Source organism: Bos javanicus, chromosome 12 (genome assembly GCF_032452875.1).
Source record: "Bos javanicus breed banteng chromosome 12, ARS-OSU_banteng_1.0, whole genome shotgun sequence".
NCBI lineage: Eukaryota > Metazoa > Chordata > Mammalia > Artiodactyla > Bovidae > Bos > Bos javanicus.
In genome coordinates this window covers 59,246,821-59,254,423 of record NC_083879.1, presented here as the reverse complement: position 1 = coordinate 59,254,423, position 7,603 = coordinate 59,246,821, and the positions used below count along the sequence as shown (strand labels likewise).

Genomic DNA, 7,603 nt, shown 5'->3' with positions numbered 1-7,603 from the left:
GAAGTGACTTAGCAGCAGCAGCAGTGTATCTATTAAAAGATAATACATAAAATTGCAGCCAGTTATCATAGAACTGATATTATACTAGATTTGATTCAGAATTCTGTTCTGTATTACATCATAACTTTGGTTTCTTAATTCATCAGACATTAACTTTAAGAAGTGCGTTTAGTTGTTTCAGAACCTCCAGATACTGTTCAGAGTTCAAAGAAAAAAAGTAATTTGTTGAGATATCCGACAGCACACAATGCTGATTTTGAGGAGTTGGGCAGTTCTAAACAATATCATTGACACAAAATTTAAACTAGGTAATCCTAAGATTTGTTATCAACCCCACTTTAAATGGGGTAATTCAAATAGAAGATAACACTGGACATAGAGGAGACCAAAGAACATATGTGTTTGTGTGTATTTTAAATTCCAAGTCTGAAAGCTAAAAGAGAATTCAAATAACATCTGGTGAAAATTACTGTAATTTAAATATTGATGCATTTTTTTTTGACTTACCAAAGGTTTCAAAATACAAAAAGTCCACTTTGATTTCTTATGAGGTGTTCTTTCATGCTACTTTACTTCTGCTCAGATTTAACCTTAACGTGGTTCATTATTTTCATGACAGATGTACTGACAATTCATTACTAATCAGCTTTAAAACATAAATTTTCTCAACTCAGTGCAAGTGTTATTTATTAAATATGCTAAAGTGAAATCATCCCACTCCAAGAAGTGTGTCTAATACAAAAAATCTTCTCTGTTTTATGTCTTAAAGTTTAAAGATTCCTGTATAGCCTAAAACAACACAAGACCCTTGTTTATATCCTGATAGTATATTCAGAGAAAGCTTCTTTTGTTTTATTTGCATGCTGGGTGATTTGGCCTGTTTTGAAAAACAGTTCAGAAAATCTCAGATGAGGATAATGTCTGTTGACGATAACTGATGCTGGCTTCCATGGAAATGCTAATTTGGTAGCAGTCACTGTCAATCAGGAGCCCTGAGTTATTGTTCCAGCATTTCTAGATTCAGTGCGTGATGGCTGACAGAAGTCCACACTACAGTAGTTAGGCTGTTTTAAAAGAAGAAGAAAGGATTGTTAACACAAAGGTAAACAAGTTCCAAGCAGGACAAAATCATAAATTGCTTAAAATGATTTGAACAAAGAAAGGCATTCAAAAATCCTTCTCGTCTCATTTTCTTAAAAGAGAGGCACATAGGTTAAACAGATTCAGCCTATCATACGGTGTATAATAAACTGATTCTTTCTGGTTTGTCTATTTATGTTTTATAGTTATGAAATTAAAGAGTGATTATATAGCTATGAAGTAACATGTGTTTTACTATGTATTTTATTTCATTTTTAAACAAACATTTTTTGAAATTACTTTGATTTATATTCTATTGTAAGAAATTCCAAAAATTATCTCATTTATATTTTATCACTTCCCTTCTTAAGGACAACTTACAGGCTATGGTACAATATCCCACCCAGGATGTTTAACTTGGTTTATTCCACTGATCTTGTTCAATTTCCCTGGTTTAGTTCAGTTGCTTTTACAATTTTCTATTTACCACTACTTTTGGCATTGTGATTTGTTGTAATTTCCTTCATATCTCTTATTATTGTGGTTTGCTGAGCCTCATGGATCTTTGAATTCTTTGTTTTTTACAACTTTAAAGAAATCTTTGGCCATGATTTAAATTTATCTTTTTCTTTTCTTTTGAGGGTTCCAATTGTGCACATAGTTGGAACTTTGTTACATTGTCTCACTAATTCTTTGTTCATTTTGTTAATCTCTTTGCTTTATTTCATTTTGAATATTTCCATAACTATGTATTTAAGTTCAGTTATCTTTTCTTTTGTAACATCTAATCTTTTAATCCCATCCAGTGTATTTTTCACCTTTAGACCTTATAATTTTTATCTTTAGAAGTTATAGACATAATTTGTATCTTTTGAGCCTCTTACCATTTTAATATATAGAATACAGGTAAAATAACCATCTAAAAATTCCTGTCTCCTATTTCTAACACTTAAGTCATTTTGGGTTGAGTTTAAATTTATTACATTCTGTTAATATTATTATGGATCATAAGTGCTCTCTTTGCTCTTTGAATGCCTGCTAGCTTCTTACTGGATGCTAGAAATTGTTAAATTTGGAATGTTAAATTGTTAAATGTTGGAAGCTGGATATTTTTGTATGTTTAGAATCATTCCTGAAACTTCTTGTCTGGCATAGCTAGGTTACTTGGAATCAGCTTGATCCTCTCAAGTCTTGCTTCAAGATTTATTTAGGCAGGACCAGAACAGTGCCTCCAGAGGCAGGACCCTTCTGTGTATTCTCCCCAGTGAATCAAGAAATTTTCAATCTGTTTAGCATATGCACTGCCCTGGCATCAGGCACTATTACCTCTAACCTTCAAGGGTGTTTCTTCTCCAGTCCCAGGTAATGTACTCATGCCTGGACTGATGAATGCTCTGGTGAATCCTTGGGCACTTCCATCTGTGGATCTCAAGACTTCCCATTACAGGATGTCTCATCTCTCTGGTAATGACCTTTTTCTCCATGGTCTCTTGGTTTTGTCTCTTTACCTCATGGAACCCAGGGGGTCCTAACTGAAGTCTCTCTTCCTGCATTGCCTTCTGGAAACTCTCTCAAGATCAAAAGTTGGAGAAAACCTAGTACCCATCTCATTTCCTTCCCATCACTTGGGCATCATTGTCTCTTGTCTTTCATTTGGTATCTCGAAATTGGAGGTAAATCAGAACAAATGTTGAAAGTCCCCATAGAGAACAAATGTTGTAGTCATTCTGAGTTCCATCTAAGATAGATATACATCAACATTTTGTTACACCCTAGTAGTATTCTAGGGCTTCCCGGGCTTCCCACATGGCACTAGCCTAGTCGTCAAGAACCACCCCCCTACCCCCCACCCCACTCCGCCCCTGCCAATGTAGGACACAAAAGAAAGTCGGGTTGTATCCCTGGGTCAGAAAAATCCCCTGCAGGAGGAAATGGCAATCACTCCAATACTCTTGCCTGGAGAATTCCATGGACAGAGGAGCCTGTCAGGCTACAGTCCATGGGGTCACAAAGAATCAGACATGACTGAGACACAAGTAGTATTCTATCCTATGGGCAATTCATATGTCATTTATTCACTTGCTAGCTGGATGAGATTGGGGTACAAATCCATAAACTAGTCACCAGGGCTTTAATTCTAAGCTGTATGATTCAGGTCTTCTAGAGATTGAAGATCCTCTCATGACAGCATAAACATAATATAGGTTTATTACATAAGGCAGAAAAAGATCCTGTTCTCATTCTCATCCTGTAAAAACTCTTAATTCTATGGAAATGCTGTGTGGAATCTTTTCAAACTGCTTCACATTTACATCTCTCTCACTAGCTTCTGAAAGCCTGTGATTATAAGAACTGGCAAGCAACTTCTCTCTGCCTATATTAATTCAGATTATTAAAGACAGGCATTAGCATGGTGAATGGTTTTACTAGATTGTAGAAAACAACTGAATAAATTCAGTGGTGAGGATCTATATCCATTAGTTTACTCCCAAATTAGTTTGCAGAACTTGAAGCAGTTTAGAACTAGGCTAAAGAAACATGCAAATAATGAAACATTTATAAACATTTATCCTCATGTTTAAAATTAGTATTTTTATTTAAAATAACTGTTTATGTTAACCATGACTATGATTATTTTATAAATATAAATTGTTAGAATGGTATATATGCTTCTGTGTTTATTTTGTCACATTTTCTTAAAGAGTCAACAGTTACAATGTTGGAATAGTAATGGATAATAGTATTAATACATACTACATATTTTATGCTTAGAATTTTACTGCTTCCAGTACATAGTGTAACTTTGATATTCAAAGTACCCCATTGTTTAGTGGCACCAAACAAACTTTGTGTCATGCTCACATATTATGTGGATGAGGAATTAATTGCAGAGGAGATGGTTTATCTTTCCTCCTCATGCCAGAAACTACACCTGCAAAAGACTTCAGGCCCAGGATAACTGAATGAATGGATCCTGGAACCATTCGGAGATTTCTTCACCCACATGATTGCTACCTGACCTGGAATGATCGCAACACTGAGTTTAACAAGGACCTTCCAACAGAATATCTAAATATGCCCTCTCCATGTGGACTGGCTTCTTTGCAGTCTTTATAATACTCAGTTTTCTGAGTTCAGATCTCAAGCAAGAGTAGCCAAGAGAATAAGTCAGAGGCTTTATCCCTTTTATGACCTGGTCTAGAAAGTCATGTAAAGTCACTTCTATCAAACTGTATTGGTGAAAGCAATCACCAGATTCAAGGAAAGGGAGCAGAGCCATTGCAGCCTGAAGGCAGTAGCATCAAAGAATTGTGTGACTATTTTTAAAATCATCACACTATTGATAAGCCAAAGATGGTTACGCTTCTTTAAGTCATGCCGGTATAGGACAATTAGTTCAAATTCAAATTCCCTCCAACTACAACTCCATCACTGTTCTTAATTTCTCATCTATTTTATTTTTCCCTCTTAAGGAGCTATAGTTTTAAAATGGTAGAGCAGAAGTGTTGCCCAGAGTAATCCCTATCAGAAAAAGTGAGATATCTTAATTGAATAGGACATAGAAACCAGACAGGTCTTTTTTTTTTTTTTCCAATCATTGCCTACACTAATTTCTTGAGCTTCCCTGGTGACTCAGATGGTAAAGAATCTGTCTGCAATGCAGGAGACCTGGATTCAATCCCTGGGTTGGAAAGATCCCCTGGAGGACAGCATGACAATCCACTCCAGCATCTTGCCTGGAGAATCCCCATGGACAGAGGAGCCTGTCAGGCTACAGTCTATGGGGTAGCAAAGAGTTGGACATGACTGAGCGACTAAGCACAGCACAGCCCAACACACTAATTTCTTATTCTCTGCCCTCATAATTATCATAAGTTATATGTTATATCATAGTTATATTTATGTTATATATATATATATATATGTTATATCATAATTATAATTGTTATCATATAGTTATGTTAGTCATAGCATAATTAAATTGTTCTGATTTGATACACCTTGCAAGGCTCATCATATATAGATTCATACAGCCAGTATTTTAAAATCTTTGAAAAGTAATACTTTAAATGGAGCTTTTTAAAGGGTTTTAAAAAAGATGGCTTTTGGTGGAGATGGAGAAAATAATAAACAGTTACAAAGTCTGGTATTCTTTGCAGAAGTTTTTCTTTATTTGACCAATAATTAGCATCTTCAAAAGTAGAAAAGACTAACCTAACATGCTTGCTGCCATGATTTCTTATCTCATCTAACTTGCTGATAACAATGTAATACTTTTGGCTCACAGTTATGAACACAGGTGAAGGTGAAGCAAGCATACTGTAAGAAAAAAGAAAATAGAATCAATACTCTGTAGAATACATACTCTGTAACCATGTGATTGCATTTATCTTTTTATGTGTGCCAGATAGTAATCCCAAATATGTATCATTATTTCATTATTTTCACAGAAATGTTTATGGTACCCAGTTAAATTTAACACTGGCAGGTAACAGAATTGATGATACAATTTATAACTTAATTGTGCATTTTAAACATTTACACCATTTTTTCTCAAAAATGTTAAGTATCCCGCTCTTTTTTATAAAGGAACTAGTCAATGAACAGAATAATAGACAATTAACAATGCAAATACAACTTACCTATACAAATTGGACAGACATTTACAAGTGCCTAATCATTTCAAAGTTTTCACTCAGAGGAAACAAAAAAACTGTGCTCTTTAAGATGGCATTTCTTGTTGTCTAGGAAAAGAAAAACATCATGACCAGATTAATTCAAATATTTAATCTGCTGTATTAATACTATTAGAATTTTATAGTGTTTAACCTAGAAAATCCAATACAATCATCTACTTATAAAATGATGAGGGAATGATCGAGAAAATTTAAAATAGTACCTAAAATCAAAAGCTAAATAAATCACCTGATTGAGAAGAGGTTCTCAATCAGGTGAGTTTTCATATTTACCTAGAGGTTTAAAACTATAGATTCTAGACTTCATCCTTCACAAGTTCTGTCAGAAATCTTTCTTTCCATTCCCATCACTTCCTTAGGATTTAGAATGCTGTCCTGTGACTTAGTTGGCATGTCATGGAGGTCTATTATTCTAAAAGCAGTTATTCAGCAGCTACTATATGCTGAGGGTTGGAATGTGGAGTAAGTACAATGAGTGTCAAATTTCCTGTTCTCAAGGAGCTCAGTTGACTGAAGGAAACAGAAGTAGAAAAATGTTTGCAATTTAATACACTAAGTGCTATGACCAGATACCAAGAGAGTACTTAAACTAAATTGAGGAAGAGAAGGGCATTGCGTGTACTTTAAGGAGAGACACTGACCTGATTCTTAAAGGAAGTTGGAGGGGAAGGCATTTAATGAAGCTGGAAGGGAAAATGAGCCTAAGAAAATAAACAGGCATCAGCAACCTGAAGACTTTCTGCAACCTTCTATGGGAACTGGCTTTTATCCTAAGAATAGAGAAGCAGTTTAAAGTATCTGCATGGGACATTAGTAAAATCCTTTTGTGATTTAAACATGTTCATATGATTACATCATGGGGATCCCATCAGAATGGTGAAAGCAAGAGTTTAATCATAGGAAGATTTTATTTGGCATGAAGTGAACTACATTGGCAAGACCTTCTTTGTATTCTCATGATTATAGGTTTGTGATGATTTTAATCACTTCTCATTTCCAGGTTCTTGACAAATAAAAAAACAAAAGCAAAGTCCAACTGTGGATCAACCTATAGCATCCATCTGATTTTAATTAATGTATCCAAATCTAAAAAACTTAGCAGGATCGCCTTTTTATCTTAAGCCTAAGCTTTCATATCTTTCCAATCCTGACTTACTATATCCAGTTTCAAACTGAGAAATTAGAATTTGGGGAGCAGATACATGGCTGGGGCTTTATCTGAGCTGCTAACATGTAGATTTGCTGCACATTTTAGCACAAGAATCTATGAATTAAGATGTGGGTGGTATTCTGGTTTACAGGGATGATTTTTAAATGGAAAGGTTTTACCTCCAGATCGACTTGGCTCCTAAAAGTCAGGCATTCCCTCTCACTAAGTAGATGAGATTATTTTCTTCACAGAGAAAAAGAGAAACCTAAACATCCCTTCATATTTCTCATTCTCTAGAATTAAGGCAGACTCTTTCAAGCCACTCATAAAGACCTTAAGAACAAGACTTTCCCCTAGCGTTCTCCAAATTGTTTTTCTCCTAAGATTCTTACCTTAGCAACAAATCTGTAGTCAACCAATGATGTGATGTTTCCTTTGGGATAAGATAGCAACAGAATCTGAGGTCAGTCTGGCTCCCTGAAGTTTTTCTATTAAAACTAACTTTGCTTCTTTGTGTATCCTTTGAGACCAAATAACCTGGGATGAATATAGTTACTTTAACATTTCCAAAGCTATAGTAATATGATCAGAATTCTCTCATGTATCCTCTTTTATAAAAGGTATAAAGAGCCAGTAGGCATGTTGTGATTATCATGAGTATCCTAAAGTGTGAAAA

The 7,603-nt window shown here is 34.9% G+C and overlaps 1 long non-coding RNA gene across 2 annotated transcripts; it reads right to left on the bottom strand.

The window, feature by feature from the left end:
- Positions 1–719: 719 nt before the first annotated feature.
- Positions 720–7,291, bottom strand: LOC133258088 (uncharacterized). 2 transcript variants are annotated; one of them, XR_009739809.1, is made up of 4 exons: positions 7,107–7,291; positions 5,724–5,825; positions 5,296–5,400; positions 720–1,064 (listed from the first exon to the last, which is right to left on the bottom strand). It is a non-coding gene; the product is annotated as an uncharacterized LOC133258088 (long non-coding RNA). The 2 variants fall into 2 exon arrangements; XR_009739810.1 differs by lacking the exon at positions 7,107–7,291 and adding an exon at positions 6,051–6,146.
- Positions 7,292–7,603: the final 312 nt, after the last annotated feature.